The sequence below is a fragment of the Falco punctatus genome, assembly GCF_963210335.1.
Source record: "Falco punctatus genome assembly, chromosome: 9".
Taxonomy (NCBI): Eukaryota; Metazoa; Chordata; class Aves; order Falconiformes; family Falconidae; genus Falco; species Falco punctatus.
In genome coordinates, this window is record NC_137589.1 from 10614776 (window position 1) to 10636456 (window position 21681).

The 21681-nt window shown below is 38.8% G+C and overlaps 1 protein-coding gene across 5 annotated transcripts in view; it reads left to right on the forward strand.

Annotated features, from left to right (window-relative positions):
• Nucleotides 1-21681, forward strand: part of RET (ret proto-oncogene) — a 200944-nt gene that overhangs the window by 77634 nt on the left and 101629 nt on the right. For 3 of the 5 annotated variants that reach the window (XM_080400872.1, XM_080400873.1, XM_080400874.1), the window contains one exon: nt 8041-21681. This exon is cut by the window's right edge. The gene's annotated coding sequence lies outside the window, so the exon portion shown is untranslated. The other 2 variants (XM_080400875.1, XM_080400876.1) reach the window with 2 other exon arrangements.

Here is a 21681-nt window from a genome sequence, read left to right on the forward strand (position 1 = left end):
GCAGTTCTGATTTCACAATATTGGATAAAATCAGTACAAAGGGAAAAAATGTTATTACAGAAACTAGGCTTGTTTCCACAGTGATAGAATTATCATTGTGACCCTAGAATTCTAGGCAAAATTAAAAAAATAAAATTGAAGCAAGCCCCAATAATTTAATATGTGAGGTAATCATAAAAGGAGTCATCACGTGGTAGTTTGGAAAAAACATGAGTCAAAAAAAGTGAAGGAACTGTATCTTAATTTCAAAGTGACCTGTGTAATTTTAAGCTGAGAATGTCCTTGAGATACAGGGTCTCTTAGATTTTTGGAAGTTTATTAAGTTCATAATCAAAAGGTAGAGATGAGAGGGAAAAACAGCATAAGACTGTTCAGTAGTACAGAATCATGAGCTAAGATTAAATTACCCAGAAGATCTATTTTTGTAATAATACCCATTTCTAAATAATTTTTACCTAATAGCTAAAGCTAAATTTATGTATTTGTGCCACAATCAAATTAGGTTTGCTTTCTACATCAGTGTAGTTTGTTTATCTGAGTTAATAGAACTCCTCCCCCCCCCCAAAAAAAAAAGAGTATCTGTAATTTTCATGTTGCAACAGAACCATGCCTAAAATCAGACTGAGTTCCCTGTCACTGCTGTATAGATTAACTGCTGTTCTTACTGAGCAATTCACCTTTTGATTATCCAGTCAATAAGAACACTTACAGCTTGGTATGGATGCTGATGCCTACTGCCTTCTTTACTATTTTCTGTGATTTCTACACTAGATATTGCTTGTCATGGACCCGTGTCCTGGTAGTTCTTGCTAAAGGGATTATTTTGGCTGCCCTAGCTGAGTGCATGCAAAGTCAAGGATTCATTCTTGTAAAAAAAGTAGTCTCTGGTAAGTGCTTTCAAATCCAAAGCAACATGCACACGAGTTGGTAGTTACGGGGACTATAGTAGAAAATATTATGTTTAGAAATTAGTGTTGAATGGGGGGTTGCTTTTTATGATCATTTCATGTTTGGCATATACCTTCAGGGCTCTGTTTAGTCTTTTTTTTTTTTTTTTTTTTTTCAGTTTTACTTGCTTTTTCTTTTTCTCTTCTTTCTGGTAATGTTGAAGTTGAAAACTAGCACCACCCACTTCACTTCCAGAGCAAACTCTGGTTCTCCTAGAAAGTGAAAAACAAAATGCTTCTGGGTCAGAAGTCTGATCTCCAGATGGATTCTCTCCACATTACTAAGAAGTTAACAAAGAATTATACCCTGCTGACAAACTTGGAACGTTTGACTTGCATATCCACCTTTAAACAGAGAAACATTTATGAACCTGTGAGATCAAACAATTCATAGAAATTAAGCTAATCCATTAAAGTCTAACAAAACAACCTTTTAAAATAACCTCAGTACTATCTTTTAGTCCTTAACAAACATTATGTTATTATTACTTTTATTTATGTGCTTTTACTAGTAGCAATAGTAGTCATCTGAGATGTCTTCATCAAACCGGACATGATTTGGCTAATGAAGTAATGGTGGGAAATACATTATTGCCCCTACTTAACAGAAGAGAGAAGTAGCTAAGAAAAAACGGATTGATTTGTCTTTACTTATACTATGCAAAGCGACCATGAGACTTTTTGTGGACAAATCAAAATGTTCTCTATTAGACATGTTTACAGATTCCCAGTTTTTTACACTAAACCATTGGAGGAGCTTATAGAGAAAAAACTGCTTCAAAGATTTATCTATAAGGTTTGCTACTTTGATGGAAAAGGAATAGTAAATTGCTTCCACTTTGAAACAGGATATTAGTGTAGCTATTCCAGCAGAAGACTAGACATATACGTAGCTGAGAAAAATATCCAGTATCACTGCAGTGAATATTACTGAGAATCAGAAAATATTTGAAACCATTGCTCATTCATGAGAGCTAGCATCTAATTAGTTGGCACGTTAAGACCTTGGTCACAGTATAAGATCTAAGTTGATGTAAATGACACTATGTGTGCATACTACGCAACTTCTTGCCAGCCACCTCTAAAGTACATGCTGAAGACAAGATTCTTGTGGATCACCCTTTGAGCCTTCTAGTTTGCCTTTTCTAGCAGTACTTATCTCTTCACAATCATCAGCTGTGATGATCCTCACCACCCTGATTAGACTCCTTTTTCTACTCCTAGAGTTTTCCTGCCTCATGTACTCTTTATGGCTGTCTTCCTACTCCTCCTGCATTTTATGCCCCATAGCTTTTCTCTTCAGTGTTTGCCTCCACAATGTGTGATCACTCCATTCTCTTTCTGCCCTCAAAAATCTCATCTCCCGTGTCATGCATTTTAATTCCATGGCTGGTTATACATCAGTGGTGAAGGGGCCTGGGAAAAGTGCAGCTTTAATGCTCTGTAGCTATCTGAAATAGTAATATACTTCTGTGTGCTCGTCTAGGCTGTAAGCACGCTGCACTTAAGCAAAAGGAATCCGTGCATCGCATTGATAACAGAAGCATGCAGTGACTGTTTAGGTCATTTGAAGCAGATGAACAGGAGACCGTGAGCAAAAATACCCTTTAACCAAAATCAAAAGTAAATGCTGTGAAAATTGCAAACTGCATAGTATTGGCAACTCTTGAGTATTCCAGCTGTGTAAATCCTTCTCCTGTTTGTCAGGAAAAGCAAAACTGCCACTTTGTGTCCAGACATTCATGCGGTCTTTTGTCTCTTTTTACTTTCCCTGGCCTTCCTTTGACTTTCATGTTAAAACCTTCGGAAGAGTACAGAACAAAAGTCATCCAAAATTGCTAAGATTTGCCTGGTTTCACAGTAAATGATACAAAGCCTCTGAGTTTCAGCATCATTTCTACCCAAAAAATCATAAATCTGCTTACAGTCACTCAGTCTGGGATCATGGAGAAAGTTTTTAAAGGGCCCAAATGTAGGTTCCATAATAAAACCTGTCAGCAGCTTTGGATTTCATTACAAACAAATTGTACAGTTCTTTTTCAGAAGCATGCAAGAAACTGAAAAACTAGCCAAAAGAGAAATCACAACAGAATCATGCAGTCACCAGAATATAGGACCTTAATTTTGCCCGCTGATGATGGGAAAAAAATGCTAGTAACGTTCACCACTGGTCTTTTTTTAGATAAAGCTAGTCACCTTGTGGTGCTCAAGATTAGAATTTTGGCAGTTTATCTAGTCTTCCAACAGAAACAAGCAACCAGATTAAAAGCTTTCAGAAAGTTACCAAACACAGCGCGTATCCTATAATGTGAAAAGGTGTCTAGTATACCAGAAGGTAATAAATGCGCTGTAAGATATCAAATCAGGAGCAGTTGTCCCATAACTGAAAAAAGACAGTAGGTTAATGTCATATGCTGGAAAAATGCCCACCTACAGAATTCTCAGAAGCCATAAAGACTGGAGTTCCTCTGTCTGAACATTCATGTCTTTTTGATCAGTTTTGAGATGAGCATTAAAAGAAAGCGTAATTCTAGATATTTCTGTCTGCTAAGAGCCATGCTGCCATTTTTTAAAATTAACTTTTTAATAAATTGACAGCACTCTGAAGGCCAAAATAGCTGATATCTTATAAAAATGGGGAAATTATTAAACCCATGAATAGAATTTGAGAAATTGTCATGAAACTACAGCACACTTGCAGACATATCTTCCATGCTCAAGATATATGACAGGACTCTGGGCACCTATGTGTAATATATCTTAGATGGCTTGCTAGAAAGGTCTTGCTAAAAATACTGCTGTCTGTCTTCATAATTGAATGGTTCTAATATGTGCCTTTTAAAATGCTTGTGTCCAGAAGTTGTAGTAAGGCTACTGTACTTCTACAAGTTCCTTAAATGTCAAAAAAAAAATAATAATCAACTATTTTTATGTGTTATTGATTAAAGTGTGATATATTAATTCACAATGTCCTGAATTTTTATTCCTTTAATGAATGAAGGGGATTTTGTTTAAGATACTGGTTTTGTTTTATATTCTTCATGAAACACGAGGAAATGTATTTCTCTTAATGAAGAATTAACTAGTCTTAAGACTATGAGTTTCTTTGAAAAACTACATACTGTCTTCCAGTCCTCTTCATTGGGTGTTGAAGAAAAATATTGGAAGAAGCCATGATGCTTTTAAAGGAGAAGCAAAAATCAATAGGCGGCTACTTAGAGTATTGCAGTATGCAGATAAGCAGCTTTGCTAAGTCTGAACTTTGCACAGCAACATCAATACAACTTGTAGAACAATGAACTTCAATACAAATGCTGTGGAGGGAAAGAGGAAAAATGCCTCTTATAAACGAAGCAGTAAAAGGTGTTAATGCATGTTGACAAGAGCCTGCTTGAGTTATTTACTGTGTTCAAATACTTTGCAAACGAATTCTTAGCAATAACTGCTTCAGAGAAAAAGGCATGGAACTGATGTGGCCTGTTTGTGTGAAATGCAACCTGCTACCAAAACAAAACTAACATGTTAAGAAAGGCTTCATTTCCACAGGGTTTATCAAGAGAATAATACATTTTTTTGTATCTGTGTAGAATTTAAATGCCTGTATAGAGAGAAGTATTTTATATGTGATAAACAATATTTCAATTTAACAGATTTGAAATATTTTGTGCATCATAGCTTCTTAAGTGTATTCAATAAGTATTATATTGGCATGTGTCCTGGATAACTGCATTACACTTATGAGTGCTGAAGGCATGAATGAGTTATTGGTTATACTGAAGAAGGGATGTGGTGAGGTGTAAGAGTTTTAAGCACCCACTCTCTATGCCTCAAGAAAATAATTCATTGCATACCTGGCTATTTATTCAGCTTTCTAAAACGGAGTAGGGATAATGATGTAGCTTTCAGGCTTTCCAAGCACCGAGTGGGGCTGAAATAGTAATTCCAGATGCAAAAGATAAATGCTTCTGTAAAAATTCTAGCTTTGCTGGGAAGGGTGGTTTCTAGGAAGTTCTTGGGCAATCCTTTGGAGAAGTTCAAGTGTTTATCTATCCTCATGCAAGGGTCTGGAAGGCCTAAGAGTTTGCTAAACTTCTGGATTCTTATTTTTGGGAAGCATTTGATGTCTGAGTTTTTCCTGTCTCTTAATATGTAAGGATAAGAATAATGCTGGAGACTGGTTTGGGTCAATCAACACAGTTGTTAAAATGACTGCTGCCCCCTGAACTAGTTGTTAGAAATCGCCATCAGAAAGCTCTTAAGGTCTTTGTAGCTGCTGCCCCGCTTCTCCATAACTTCATCTGCATGTATGTTGAGGTGAGCAATTGCTCTTTTCCTGCCATTGCACCCCAAAGCCTTTGAACCTTGGCCCCATGGATCCCACCCCATGCTGGAACTGGTCTGGACAGCACTCCAGGAGCTGGTGGTTTGACCTTCCCTAAGGCGTACGTTAAGGATTTTTAAAAATTAGTTTGTTAGTTTGTTTATGTTTTAGTAAAAACTGCCTACAAAAGTTTAGGTCCAGAAACTGAATTATCTCTGAATAACAAGATTTGTCCTTGTCCTCCAGTTCTCCCGCTGCTTTATAATATATGAGTAAACACTAGTGCTTCCCTACTCTTCAAGTCCACTGTCAAAATTAGATGAGAAATCAGCCACTGCTTAACATGCCATAAAATTCACTTGCATCATAGGAAGTCTTGGAGGTTTTGGTAATTACAGCATTTAAGTTTAAAATGGATAGCTAGAAAATCCAAGGAAAAAGGTTAGAATTAGAGTCATTAAACAAAGAGTATAAGCATGGGAAACAGTGATCTGGAGACTACGTATCTTGGTTTGATTCCCAAAGTATTACAGATCCTAACAGAGAAAATGTACCTTCTCCCCCTGTTACCTAGATCAATTATAAGCAGAGAAACTAAATGTGTTTACTTTTATGAAAACGTAACAGCTAACGTTTCTACAGTAAATCTATTTTTACGTTTTAAAACTGTGAATATTGCAGTAGTGGGGAAAAAAGTGGAATGGAATGCTGTTCTAATTAAAAACAATGAAAAGTGACACTTCATTATGGAACAAGCAATTTCAGCTGCTCTCATTTAAATGTTCAGAACAATTTAATCTAATATCTCATTTTTATAGAATTGTAACTTTCTAAAGATTGCAGGATTTCACACATTGATCTTGACCCAGAAAAGAAAAAAAAATAATCTTTTAGCAAGCAGTCTTCAGTGCACGAGGGAAAGCAAAGGGCTGTGTTGCTGTAAGACGCCTGAGATCAGATCCAGGGATACATCTTGGCACCTTTGTCAGTCTTGTGGATCCCTTAATGCCCGTGGCCTCGGAGAGCACTACAGGCTGAAGTCTTTCTGTCCTGATGCCTTCTGAATGTCAGCCAAAAGCTGTGCTTTCTCCACAGTACTTTTATTATGTAAGACCCGATCCAAAATGTTGTTGGGTCTTTTTTATTGCTCAGAACAATTAAGCATAAAACATTTAAGGTAAAATGACAGTATTACAAAATGGCCAGCTACAATTTCAGGTATGTATTTTTGGAAATGATTCTGATACTGCAATACTTCTGAATCAAACATTAATTCTGCGTGAAAGTCAGTAAGAATCAAACTGTTCTTGCTGTCCTGCCTTTGCTGGATACCTAAGTCTATTCAAACTTTAATGCATTGAAGCTTTCATTGTTTTGTGAGTCTGTATAATATTGTAAGATGTTTTTTGAAACTTTCTTGGAACACTTTTTATCGCTTTCTTTCAGAAATCTGAATTAAGCACTTTAGGATAATTTAAAAATGTTTTTCTGCTTCTAGTAGTGTGAATAGTTTTGCTCATGGTGTCCCTGTTAGCATGGAATATTTTTAACTCCTGTTGTCTGGTGACAATCGGCTACAAACCTGCTGTTTTCACCTAGCTGCCTGATTTTTGGAACTTACACTTGCCTCATACGTAAGAAAGCTTGACTGGCCTTTGTTAATGGCGTATGTTAAAGCTAACTGCATCTTTTCCTAAAGCTGCGGTATTCAGCTCCAAGGACAACTCCTTAGCAAGCCTGAAGACAGCACAACTCTATCTGCTTAACCGCAGCAATGCTGTGGTACAGCCACTTGAAGGTCCAGGTCCATGGATTTTGCTGATCATCTTAATGCCAATGCAGCAAGATACTGCTACCGTGTGCTGTTTTCTACACTTTTCTCTCCTGTAGCGGGAAAAGTAAATCTAAATGTTCACTGTAAATGGTGGTGGCTTATCAGCATTCCCTGCTATCAATCTGATGGGGTCTTTTTGTCTGTCACATCTCAACCCTCTGTGACTACAGTCATTTGTTTCTTGTCTGTCCTTCTAAGACTAATGTTCTGTGATGCTGATTTGGAAAACTGGTAGAGTGGCCAGCCTTTCATTTATCTGGGGGAGGATGCTGGAACTAAATCATCACTTTTTTGGTCAAGTAAAGGAATTATGCAGGAGCTGCTCAGCAGTAAGGACATTAAGCTTCTTCTCAGGCCAGACTGGCCTACTGAAAAAATTACTGCTGTGTGAGTAACACCCCTGTTCCTCATCTAGTATGCCACAGTATCCATATAAATAAGTGAAAAGGCTGTTCTTTGATGTATTTTAAGTGTTGTTAACATGAACCACTTAGAAAATAGTGTGTGTATTTCCAAGGGAAGTCAGAGACAAATCACTCATCATTTTTGCTTAATCCAAAATCTCCTCTGAACTCATTTGGAAAAACTCTACTTAATTGTATATTTGTTCAGGGATGCCAATTTGTAACGTATGAAGTTGTGATGCCAAATGTACTATTTCTGCAGTAGGTCATAATTCAACACTCCAAGCACACAGCAGCTTACTGCTGGTGCTTAGCCCCCAGGAGAGGGGGTGGGCAAAACATTTGATAATCTGCTTTCCAGGACTGATTTCAGTAAAGAGAAATTTAAATAATCTATCAGTTTTCATGTCTTTCACAAGAATTGCTTCCCTTTAAACTCCTGTTTTCCTGTATGGGAAGAGGGGCTTTATCTACAAATTGCTGCATGCCATGATTCGTGTTTCAGTTTCTGAAGATTATTTTTTTTTCTTTCAGATTTTTCATCTATGGTGTTTCTACATGCTGTATAATTTAACCCTAAGGAAGAGCAAGTGGTTGATTTCCATAGTTACAAGGTACAAATGCTATTATTTTGGGGCATCTACCTCCTTTTTGAAATTTCCAAACTTTACGTGCTCGGCTCCTCTTTCCCAACCTACTGGGCACATCTCTGTCAGATGTAGTTACATTTTGAAGAACTACTTCTTCCTATAGAGGGACAGGTACAAACTGCAAAACAGGCAGTTCCTTCTCTGTTTGAGGAAAAACTTTGTTACTCCAAGGGTGACGGAGCCCTGGAACAGGCTGCCCAGAGAGGCTGTGGGGTCTCCTTCTCTGGAGACACTCAAACCCGCCTGGACACCACCCTGTGCAGCCTGCTCCAGGTGAGCCTGCTTTGGCAGGGGGGTGGGCTAGGTGATCTCCAGAGGTCCCTTCCAGACCTGACCGTGCTGTGATCCTGTGAGAGATTAAACAGCAAACACCCAATGGTTCACTTTGCCTCTTAGGCTTCAGTGTTTGAAAACATTTGTTATATGGAAATAATGACTCAGGAAATGTCACGGAATTATTAATGGGTTATGGATGATATTCAGCTCTTTTTATTCTATATTAATAAGAAATCAAATGACCAATGAGGCCTTTAACAAACGTATAAGAACACGTTTAATGCTCTGAACTTTGTGGGAGTGGTCATTCGCATTTAACATATGAGGAAAACATTGAAATTGAGGTTTCCAGTTTCAGAAGATTAAAAATACTGCTTTAAATAATGGAATATTTCCTCAGCTCTTTGGAAAATAGAAATGTAAACATCTTTAAAAGGTGTGGTTCATGTGTTTAAAAAACATGGCACACAAAATGTTATAATGAAATGCAAACCTAATACACAGGCTTGGTTCACCATTATTGGCTTTTGCATGCATCAACAAGCTGAGTCAGATTTTGGAGAGATTTAACTCATATATATGCTTTCTCGTTTGAGGTTATGATGGTAGGTTTGGGGGAAAGAGTCAGAATATACTATCTGTTTATTCTTTTAAGATGTGGTCTGAATACTTCAATTTTTTTAGGACATAGAGCAAGTAATTTTAATTTTACTGTCCAGGTTGCACTAAATAGCCTTTTCCATGCTGTATTTGCTAAGCAAATTGTATCTGTGATGAATGTAAGCAATGCGGAATGGAAAAATGCTCAGAATTTGAAACTTGTTCTGCAATGATTTCCCACCTAATCACCATTATGGGTTTTTTTTGAGAACTGTCTCTGAAATGGAACTCCCTATACAGACAGTCGCTGACATGCATTACTAACTCATACGTTACTCAGTTTCTGCGATTTTCCCAAGATAAGCAATTGGGGCAGGGACATTGCTGTTTGAATTTTATTTAAACTAATCAATCAGGACAGAAAATGAAGGCATTATTAACATTCAAACTGCATTTTTCACTTCCCACAAAAATGTTTTTTATTATTATGGCTAACTGTGTCAGCAGTCAGACTAGACATAAACTCATTGCCAATTAATATAAAAATTCCTTTCTTTGATTTACTAGGAGAGACTGAGGGGACAGAATTGTTTTATTTTATTTCATACATTTCCTTTCCCCAGGCTTCACCTGATTGAGGTATTGGCTCTCTGTGGGTCAGTGTACTTTAAAGTTATTAATTACTTCACTTCAATCTATAATACTTAATTAAAGCTTAAAACAGAAATAAATTGGTTATGTTTGGTGAAAATGTTGTTAGCCAGATGGGATTGTAGCAACATAATAGAGCCGATAGGTTTGTTTTGTTTATAGCGATACTGGATGACCTTGAAGTGTTCATCTGGCCAATGTGGACTCTTTAAGATAAGAATGCAATTTCTTTTCTTCTCTTTACCTGTGTTAGGATTAACAGTTTGCATTATCAAAAGGATATTAGTACATGACAAGCCTACAGATATTTCTTACGTTATTTTTCTCACTGTCACTAGGAACCATCGTGAAGGCACTGTCAGCAGAACTGTACATGTTTGACTGCAGCTCTGGCTGTACAGAGAAGAAGGTAGCTTTAATATTCGCCCTCCAAGATCTGCTATTGCATTTCATAGTCTCGTTTTGTGACTGACTAAAAGAACACTTCTTTTGTTGCCTGAGAGGCAAAATTTAGAAATGGAAAAGTTATTAGATTGAAATAGCCATTTCCCTGCATCCTTAGAACAGAGAGAAACTAGATTAAGAATTAGGCATTAAACTCTTCCAGGCTTACTCTCCTTTGCTGGAATGATTAAAGTCCAAAGGACTTTGTAGTTGGTATCATCTAAAACCTGCTGGACAAGAAAAACCTTTTCAAAATGCCACAAAATATTCTTCCCTATTCTAGCCATCAGTGATAACTGCTTTGCCATTTCTATACTTTTCCATTGCCAGTCAGGACTAGGAGCACACATTCTTTCCATAATCAAAACAAAAAACCTTTTCAGTAATTAACTTCATTAAACTCTTACATTTCTATCCCAAATTCTACATATATGCAACATACCGTGACACCCCAGTTTACATTGAGCTCTTTCTTTAAGGTTAATTCTCTGTGAAAAGAACTTGCTTTTGATATCTGAGAGAGCTGTATACCTTTTAAATAACACAGGAGCTCTGTTTTCTTTTGGATAACAACTATGGCCCTGTGAGGTGCTTCCATCTTCCTCCCTTCTGTAGTACAAATGCACTCCTTTAAAGGCAGCACCTGGACTGAAGTTTTCTCCCGCTTAAATAATGCCAATTGTTCAAAATGAATTTTAAAAAGGTCATTGTACGGGCTACGAGTGGCAATCTGATGTAGATGTTACTCAAAACTGAACACAAGCGAATTCCCTTTTTGGCTAAGATCAAATTTCTCTCTGGTTCGATATCTGGTATATCTTGTATCTAGCATTTGCAAGGGTCACGTTTTTAAAAAACGGTATGTAATTTCCACTAACCTTGTTTTGGTATTGTATACTTTTAAAGATTGAGGATCCAGCTTTTGAAATGTCTTTAGGCACACAGATCCACTGTAAATTGAACACTTTTACAATACCTTGAAAATTTTGGCCCCCAACTACTCTGTCAACAATTGTGTGGTAATATAGGTTGCTATCCTGCTGATCCTGAAAGACAAACCTTCTCCCTCTACCCTGCTATTTTCAGTGTGTATAATCTTCACAGTCAGAACGCTGTGAGGATTTGGATTGTCAATATGTACCTTGCTGGTCGGAAAATGTCCTGCCTCCTGGGACTGCTAACACTCAGGAAGCAGGCTGAGCTGAGGTGCTAACAGACACAGAGGAAATAAAAGGGAGTAACAGGAGTTTGAAGAGGAAACGTACAGAGAGACAGAAAAGGCATGAAAATCTCTTCTCACCCTCCAAGTTGTATGTTTCTGTTATGTGGAGCCTTTGCTGCACGGATTTGGCAGGCCTTTAGTGGAACCTGTAGCTATCTGGCAAGAGTAGAGGCATAACGTCGATTTATCTGAGTCAGAAAAAAAGAGCCAGAGTTTACTGAAGCGTGAATTTGCAGTGTACCTTAAAGGGGAGGCGTGGATATACAAGCAGAATTTCGTGTTTATATTCCCATTGCATAAGACAGATTTTCATCGAGATTTTCTTTGCAAACAATATCGCATTCAACATATTCCTAACACTAAAAAGGTTTGCACAAGGTATGCAAGTCCATGCCTTCCTTGAATAGCCGGCTAAGTTACTGAATATTAAATCTCGTGTGCATACAAGGAAGCACTGAGGTGAGATGTGCAGAGGAACATACACCGAGGTATGTTTTATACATCTGCAAATATTTCTTTGGGGCTGAGCATGCAGTCAGCTTCATTTTTCTGAAAAATACAAAGTTGGGAAATAATATAAACATCATACACAAGTGAAAGGCAAGCAGCATGCAGCCAGCCCAGAAAAATGAACCTCCTGACTGTGGTCATTTTTTAAAATTATGAGGTATTTGTGGTGGTTTAACCTGTACAAAATAGATCAATAAATTGAAAAAATGTGGTTCAGAGAAAACTTAATCAGTTCAGGTTTGCAGTTGTCTTTGACTCAGTAATTACGTAACTCTGGATCCTTTGTACCTGTTGCATCCCCTCACAATTACTTTATTTCCCTTTTGTGTCATCATGTCGTATCTTAAATTAGTTGCTATTGACATTGGTAGGGTCCTATCTTGCATTTTATGACCTGTTACCAATTTTGCTTCTCAAGTGTGGACCTCATGGTACTGTGCAATGTTAATATATTCACTTTGAATTTTGAATCTGTAGCTGTTTAACACTTGGCTCAGATAAAAGAGGAATTGCTGATCTGTTGGTTGTTTATGGGTTTCATAATCTGAGGCATCAGATAACGGTAAAAAGGATACTGAGGCTGTAAAGAATTCGCTATTGTTAAACATCTTAGGCACCACAGAGTTTTGTTTTGTTTTGTTTTTTTAATTTAATGCAAGATCTTTCTGACAGCTTACTTAAAAATGCACATAGGTACATTTTCTCAGTTGTGTTTGGTTTCCCCAAGTCTGAGCAGACAGTGCTTTAACTTTCACAGACTCCTAATGGGGGAAGGAGTGATCAGCTCGGGAAGAATAATATCCTCAGCCCATCTGAGAGAGTCACGTGTGGAGGGCCTCAGTTATTTTACGCCGATACTTTTGTCTAGAAATAGCAAACCTACCGTGAGGAAGTTGATTACTGAAGCAACTGGATGGCAGCAGAGCGGACAGCAGTGCGGGTAAAGGTGTTAGCAGAGCTCCGTGCGTGGTCAGTTATGTCCTGCATGTCCAGAGCCTGGCAGCAGCACTGCACCTCACCAAAGGCTCAGGATAATGCTCCGATGTTACTCATATCGTGGTTCCTGGCGTTATTATTCACACTGTACTGACAGAGGGGTCAGTCCTCTGGAGGTCTTGTCGTACGATAGGGGATGCTGACATTACCGGTGGTCCCCTAGCAGAAGGCACTACATGGGTGTGAAGTAGGCTTAGAGAACATAAGCTCTGTACAAACATCGTGCTCTTTCTGCAGGTTAATCAGGTCTTTTATGAAAGACCAAGGAAATGTCAGCAGTCTGAACAAATAAACCAGAATTGTAACTGCATGTTCATTCAAACAAAGAAATATAAACCCCTTTTTTATTAATGTTCTTCACACAGAGAGGAAATGGTTTAGAATTATAATAAGAAAAGATGTATTTTCTAAATATTATCTATGAGCTTCAGTACATACTTGAATATGCATTACACATTAATCTTACAGACGTGATCACACTTTAAGGCCTGCAGTCCAGAAGTTTTTAATGAATAATGTTGCTTGGTAAATAGATTCAATAAATGGAATAATTAACTAATTAAGCAACCCTTTGTATTGGATTAATTAAGAGATGATAATGATAGGACGAGGAAAAAAGTATTTTTTGTATTAAGGCAAAAAGCCAATCATGTTATCTTTTTGGTCAGAAATATAAAGTGCTTTTTAGCCAACCTTTTCTTGCAGGTAGTGGTGAAATACAGCTATCCATGGAAATATATTTTTCTGAACACTGGACGATGAGATTTAAGGGTGACTAATAATACCTGCTTTTAAATATCCTGTTATTGCACCTTGAATCCTAAATTAGATATAACCTATTATCTCTCTATGTAGTATTATTCATGTGATATTTTTCTGGGCGGGTGGGGTTCATGTGTGTTGTGGGGTTTTTCTTAAAATATGAAAACTGGCTGACAAGTTGGTTTGCTTGCTTGCTCTTCTTGTAACACTTCTCTCTCCACTCTTAAAATGTCATCATGAAGTTTTTTCTGGTTTGCTTACCTGCAAAATAAGGTTGAAATAATGACAGCTCTCCTAATCAGTGGGATGTAGATACAAAGACAGGAAAAAAAAATATATATGTTTTTTTCTCCACAGCAGATAGGTGGGAATACAGTTGCTAAAGCAAGATAGATTAAATTTTAACAAGGGAAATTTACGTTTGGTACAAGGAAAAACATTTCCTATCCTTTAATATTGAGGATATGAAGCATTGGAACAGAAAGCCTAGGCAGGCTCTGTAATTTCTATTTCTACAATAAATCGTTAGACAAATATTAGTTAGGAATGACAGTCATGTCTGATCTTTCTCTGGAACAGGGGATAGACTGTATAACCTTTGTAGAAGAATGAGTGTGGAAGGAATTGTACATTATCTATCTAAAAAGACTGATGAGAAAGTCAGTATGCACCTCATCATTTTTTACTTTATGGAACGGTTTCTGCTTTTTTTTTTTTTTTTTTTACTTACCCCACCCCCCACCCCCACCCCCCGCCGCCTTTCTTTTTGTTGTTTCCAGGTGAAATGGAACAGGTTTTCCTAAAAGCATGCCACGGACCTTGCCAAAGTTGATCACACCTGCAGAACCATAAGCACAGCCTCTGGATCCTCCCCGTACTCTCAGATTTGCCTCTATTTGCATTGCCTGGCTAGAGAGAAGTTATAAATGAAAATTTATACTTAGTGATGCAAGGTAAGTTCTAACTGACATTTAGTTTGGTGCGAGGTTTCTCCTCTTTTATATGCTGAGCTCTGAGCTCTGGTTTTGGGCAGGTTTTGGCACAAGTGTGGTGTAGTGCCATCATGTGGATTCCGGGTGGGTGGAGACAGGAGATAGGGCTGAAAGATAAAAGCAGATATGGGGCAGGTGTGCAGGTAGTTTGAATCACCATAGCCAAAGAAACAAAGGTGTTACTCCAGATTATCAGGTTCTGAATAGCCAGTCCTCCAAGATTTCTTGGATGCTGAGCATCATTTAATCAAGGAAATTGCAGAAGCAATAAAAATATTTAATTGTAATCCAGAATTTGTCTGTCACAAGCAAAACAATAGATAACAATACTTTGACAGTGTTCTCCTTTCACAGACGCCTTTTTTTTCTTGCATCTCTACCATGCTTATTGCAAATGTCAGTGCAGGTTGGTCTACTTGCAAGAAATTTTTGGTCTAACCATGACAGTCAGCTAACTAAGCTCAGTAGCTTAAACCATGGATGCCAGGACAGTGGAATCCAGAGTGGGACAGAAAAAAGAGATACTACACTGAACAGTCTGTAGTATAAATACGGCTATGGCCGTGGGACTATAAACTTTTGTATAAATGGAAGCAACTAAGGCTGGAATGGGGCTTTTCAAGGAGTCCACCAAATCAGACCATATTCTGGAGTCGCTGCTAAAGAGAAATACATAGATGAGATCGCCAGATGGGATGTGGTTTAAAATATAATATAATGCATTTTGTTGCAATTGCCCATGGAAGACAAATGCTTTATTGTTTGTTATGTAGAAGATAGTAGTGCGTATTTTGAAACTTTGCGATGAGTTACAATAATAATCTGGAATTCATGCAATAACAGTTCAAAATCTTGTAATGGCTACATTGCCAGATGGGTGTTCTGCTACTGCGAAGCCGACCTAGCTTACTGATTTCAGACCAAAGCTTGTTGAGCAGCGTAAGAAAGTTTTCATCATCATAAATCTTTGCAGAAAGGTGTCTGAGTGTCTGACAGAGTTCCTGCTGGGTACTGTCCCTGTCGCTGAACATACTATCCAGACATTGATGTTGATAGCTTTGCCAGTGTGTTTATGAGAAAGGCCAAAATCTGAAGAGGTACAGACTAAACTAAATCCTTCTTTCCTTCCTTCCTTGTCAAGGCTGTGATACTGTACGTGGATAAGAAACCTAATATTACCTCTGCAGTGCCTGCCTCGTGGATTAATAGCAGAATTTAGTCTCTCTGCATGTTAACATGCACTACTCTCTCAGCAGCAATAAATTCACACAAAAGTAGCAGCAGTTCACCAAAAACATTGAGTCCTGTGCTCTTTTGATTCACCTCAGGTGCACTGTGCCTGAGATTTCATATGAGTAAGTCCGCTTGATGACTAGTGCCTGAGAAGAGCCATATTACTGCTTTAATTACTTATAATGAAGGATCATGGGATGGTGATGTCATCATTTTAAGACTTGCTATGTCTAAGTGCACTGCCAGGAAGAGGAAAGTTGAATGATGATTTATGTACCTTGGACAAAATTCAGATAAAAACCACTTCAAAAATGTTAATTATTTGAGGTCATTTTCTATTACATAGGATCTGTTCTTTAGCATTTCCTACAGGTTAATAGAGATGATTCAGGAGTGTTCAGCCTGGGTTGGTTTGACAAGAAAAAGAAGCAACTGTGTGGGGGAGGGAAAAGAAAGAGACAAAGGGTGTGATTTATCGATGTGCACTTTGCTATTTGTGACTAACAAAGAGATGGTTCACAAATGTCTCGGACTCAAAGCTGTGATCTGTCAGAACTGCTGAGCTGGGGAAATACTACCACTAAGGTGAAACAGATTGGTCAGCAGTTGCAGACTTATCTGGAAGCAGGTCATCCCGTGCTATCTATATGTGCAGCAGGCAGATCATTGCGCTGGGTTAGGAGCAAGATAACTTTGTTGCAGTGTTTTTTGTTGTCAATCAATGGTTTTAATTAGTTACATGATTGACTAATAAAAGTCCATACTGATTAACTGATTTTTTTGATCTGGCTAACGCTTCATTATGAGGTGATTTCTCATTTGAACTAAATACTTTATTATCAAAATGCAGAGGTTTTTTATCGTGTCTGAAGGAGTGAAGGAGTAAAAGGGTGCAGAGGGGAAGGAATACTGACATCTGCCAGGCAAAAAGATTTTAAAAGTACTATTGATCAGTGTTAATCTGATAAAAATTATTTGGAGGCTCCTCTGTGAAAGAGTTGTGAGGGTCCATGCCTTTTTTTTTTGAATCTACTGCTATTTGCCACAAATCAACCTTTTTGTAATGATGAAAGGGTTACAGCTTAATATTTATAACACTTCTCCTATGCTCTGTAATAACGCTGATTGCATCATCATCTGTAAATTACATTTACTAAACAATAAACCGAAGGCTTGTTTACAGTTTTCTTAGCACCTCAACTCAAACACCATTAGATATATATATACACACACATCCATTCTCTCTGCCTTGAATAGGCAAACTGTTATCACGGGTAGTTATGTGCATGTGAATTTGCTCATCATAAATCTGAGGCAGGCGTTGCTGCAGTTAGCAGGACCCATCACAGTAAACAAGTGATGACATTGACTTGGCTCATAAGATCTTGGTGCTCCACATATGTATGTCGTTATATCTTGTGGTAGTATCTATGGAGTGGCAAATATGTTATGTATATCCCAGAAACAAGTTTTCAGACTGCCTGGAAATACTGAGAGAGCAACAACCTATCTTGCATGGAGCAGTTAAGCTGCCATTTAGATTAACAATCTAAATGCATACTTAGAAAGTAAGCTGTTAAACTGTGTCTTCCAGGGGGAATGGGCTGAGCTATATGACTTCTAAGGTTGTAGCACTTTTGGATGCTAAACTTTAAAGCGTGAGCCTTGAATAAAACAGAGCCTAAGTACATCAGATAAGCAAAGCAATTTCTCCTGGCCTATGGACTGACCAGGACTCATTTTTTTTTTTTTTTATTCATCTCAGTGGCTTATACTGTTCTAGCGTTGGGTACCTTTTTATGTCATGTTCCGGTGTCTGCCACTGACCACGTTGGCTGTTTCTCTTGATTGAGAAAATGTTCACTGTTACTTGTTTCTGTCTTGAGACATGCATTTTATTAGTGACCCAGAACATTAACACAGTAATGTGGTTGAAGTCCTCCAAAGACTATCATGAGTTCATCCACAGACCTAGCAATCTGACTAACCCCTGGCAGGATCAGAACGAATTACATCTTTATGTTTTTCAAGGGACGGAGGCTCAGAGAGAAAACATCAAAGTGACTCAAGATGAAGCAGCCCAGTAACTGATTTTCAACCGTGTCAAGTAGTGGGCGCTTTGTGAGGACCATAAGTCACAGGGAATGAGGAATGTACACAGCTAAGCTTACCTGGGGATCTCTGCCAACTTCCAGCAGTCAGATGAGACTTCTTGCCTCCTCCTGCCTGCAAAATACTGTTGTCCACTGAACAGGTCTGTAGATGTTGACTGTGAGCTCTGCTCCCAGCTATGTTACTGACTTTGGGCAACTCACTTTACATCACAATCCACCTTTGCGGTCTCTAATAGTAAATGTATTTTTTACTGAATCCCTTCTGAGATGGGAAATATAATTCTGGAAAACAGAGAGCACATTAATGCTACGCAACACTAAAAGCAACGGATATGTGACTTATTTCCATGAACAATATTGTATTTGTACTACAGAAAGAAAAATTATAGGCTTTTTCACATAGTAGCAACAAAAGCAAAATGCGTTGTTCCAATACTTGTAGTGAGCTCTGTTTCTGGCACCTAGACAGGAAGTAGTAGTAATGTTCTTGCCAGAGCAGCTACGTACATGAGAAATACTCCACCCCTGCTAAGGCATGGTAGCTCTGCTCTTTGCTACCTGATGGTTTAAATGCCTATCATTAGCTGTAGTTTCTCAAGCCATTCAGCTATTTTGGGTAGCTAATGAATGATCTGCTTTCTGCAAATGAGGAGTATTACCATAATTACTTTGCATTTGTAATATTTCCAGCTACAAGTATTTGCTAAGCTTTAGATCACCCTTACGCAAGAGCAGTGAAGCAGAAGATGTGCAAAAGGGAAAACTGTCATTGGCAGATCCAGCATTTCAGAGCATGTCCACTCAGAGTGGAGACGCAGCGCAGCTGCCTCTGCCAGGCTCTGGGGCACAGCTGCCTGGTGACAGCCTTGCCGGGTTTATTCACTGGCACCCAGCATGGCCAGTGAAGCCCTCTTGCTCCTGCCTGCAGAGTAATCTCGGTACTGTGCTGGGGGATGAACATTTGAGCAGGTGAAATGTTCTGTTTGGGAAAGAAATTTCCTGATTCTGTTCCCTTTGCCTTTCAGCTCAGTCATCCCTCCTGTCCCAGACACTGCAGGCTCTAACACCGGGGCTAGCTTTAGATGCTGCATAGACTGCAGGCTGATGTGAACCATGTGTGAGCTGCTTGCCTGCTTGTACTGGGTCATGGGTGGTGGCAAAACCACTTTCCCAGGCTTGCTGAGCAGCTTGGAGCCGCCAGGCTACTCTCGTGGGCTCTATCAGCAGGCTCTGGGCCACTCTGTCACCACTCTGTGACTTGCAGCTGGTCTGTAGCCACCTGGTGCTGAGGTCTAGGAGGCAACTGGGACCCGGACTTCAGCAGGAAACTGATCCTGGTGGGCCCTGTGCAGGTAAGAAGACTTAAGTCAGTCCTGATGTTTCACTCACCATTGGCACTGGGAAGGTGGCTGTTGGACAGGACATCGACAGTGACTGAGTTTGTCCTTCCTGAGGGTGTCCTGCTGGATGGCATTCACTGCTCCATCATGCAATAATGCATGTCCTTAGTGCAAGTCCCTTCACTGTGCCTCACGCTAGCCTCACTGGTTTTCTGTCTGTATTATACAGTCTTCAGGGAAGCACTTGAATGGTCGTTAGCAGAAGACTTGTATAGTGAAGAAAGCAATTATATAGACAAGCAGAAAGAGTAGCTCAAAATTCAGGGAGGAAGGTGGAAGTACAAAAAAGATGATTTCAGAGGACAAATTTTTGGTGTGATCACATAGCGGAGATATTTTGAATTCCTACTCATGTAGGATTCTGTAGCGACATTAAGTCATCCTGTCTAAACTAAGCTCTAAATCATCTTTATGAAGTCACTGCAGATTTCTTATGGCAATAATCAATAGAAACTTCTTTTCGGTCCTATTTCAAGCATTTCCTGGAGGTAAAACTGTTTTCAGGAGTTCTACCTCATGGGTACTCACAGTGACTTTAAAGGGACAGACATGCTGCTGGTCCAGGCACAGTGGCATTTCAGGATGTATTTAGAAAGACTGGAGTGGACATAATGAATGCGCAGAGGGAGTTAACTTTGTCTGAAAACATCCAGCAAATAGATTTATTCGTATTCTAGAGCAAGACTTCCAAGCTAACACCAACCAGTTCAGGACCTGTGGGACGCTGTGAGGTGATGTTAAAGCCCTAAAGTCCAAGATGGAAGATGTTGAAGGCAGTAGGTATTTTAAGATTATTTCTGGGTTGCAATTTGGAGTTTTTGTTTAATAGCTTAGAAGCTATTAAACAGAAACTCATCAGCACTGAATATTACCAACTTCATGCTCTGATGATGTGGTTACAGTTGGTTTGTGTTAGAACTCTTGTCATCTTCTATTTAAAATTCTTCAAGTCCCCAGTGACTTGGAAATCAGTTCCGGCAGAGCAGGCATTCTTGATTTTGATCTTCTGCTGAACAAGACGTCAGCAGGTGACAACCAGTGTTTCCTCAGTGTAGTTAACAAGGTTAAAGAGTCTTAATCTACAGCCCTTTCTTGTAAGTCTCTTATTGTTCTGACCCTGTTTCCCACCCGCCTCTTAGGTGGTGGGTATTGAGCACTGTCAGCTTAATGTCTAACATTGTACTTCAATGCAAGCTGTTTAATTTCATGTCCTTTTATCTGTAGAATTGTGTTAAAAATTGTTGCGTTAGGCATGCAAAATAACAGAAGCCGATTCACCAAAGGCAGTTTCCCATCTAGTTTCTTAGAAGACTCTACCAAGCCACTCTCAGGTACACTTAGTCAGCATTTTTCTGTTTTCTGGCTAGTGGCATGGAAAGATATGTATGCTTTGCTTCAGACAGGTAATTTTTTGTGTGCCATCAACATTTTTTTTGTTTGATTTGATTTGACATTAAACATCTTTTAAATGTAGACATACAACACCCCTTGAAAAAAGCAGGTACAACACCTCTACAATATTTTCCCAATAGCACTGGGACTGTGGTCAAGTGCAGCTAAAATTCCCTCTAAAGTAATATATAAATTATTAATATTATATAGAGTCAAACTGTATGTACAGGGAATCTTTATCAGTTCTGGCTGCTTCTTTGACCTCATCACAACTCGGGGCACCTTCAGGAGAACCAGCCTGCCAGTGTGGCAGGGGAGTGCATTCCCTGGTTGCAGAAGTTAATGTCCTGCACGTCAATGTCCCTGCAATTCCCTGCTCTAGGATTTCTTACAGCCTCCACCATCAGTAGTTAAAGGGATTGCAGCTTTTTTTTGTAAACCAGACATCCCTTTCATTCAGAGATGCCTTATGCGAAGCATTTGGTGAGGAACCAACATAAAAAACTTAAGACAAAACAACCTTCCCCATGGGAGCATTTTCTCACTACATGTTGATGAAACATGTCAAGACTCTCTAAATTGACTTCTTAGGTTCACTGCGCGGTTTCTCTTTCAATCACAATCTTTTGTCCTGTCTGTGCCTTAGTTGTATATATTTTGTTACTCCTTCAACGGTTGATTTATTGGTGGAGAGACCATCTGTGCCTAGTTTACATGAGATGTATTGTAGGAGGGCTAAAAAGGTCTGGTTTAACTTAGAAGTATTGCATCTGTAAAAATGCTGATTGCACGTTGATAGAGGACTGATTTACCTGATTTCTGTTTACCTGGATCAGTCAAATCAGCTTCTCCCAGGTGGTACTTGAGCTGTTTCAGTGTAGTAAGTGTAATGGAAAAAAAAAAAAAGATAATTTCAGATCGTATCTCATGAAT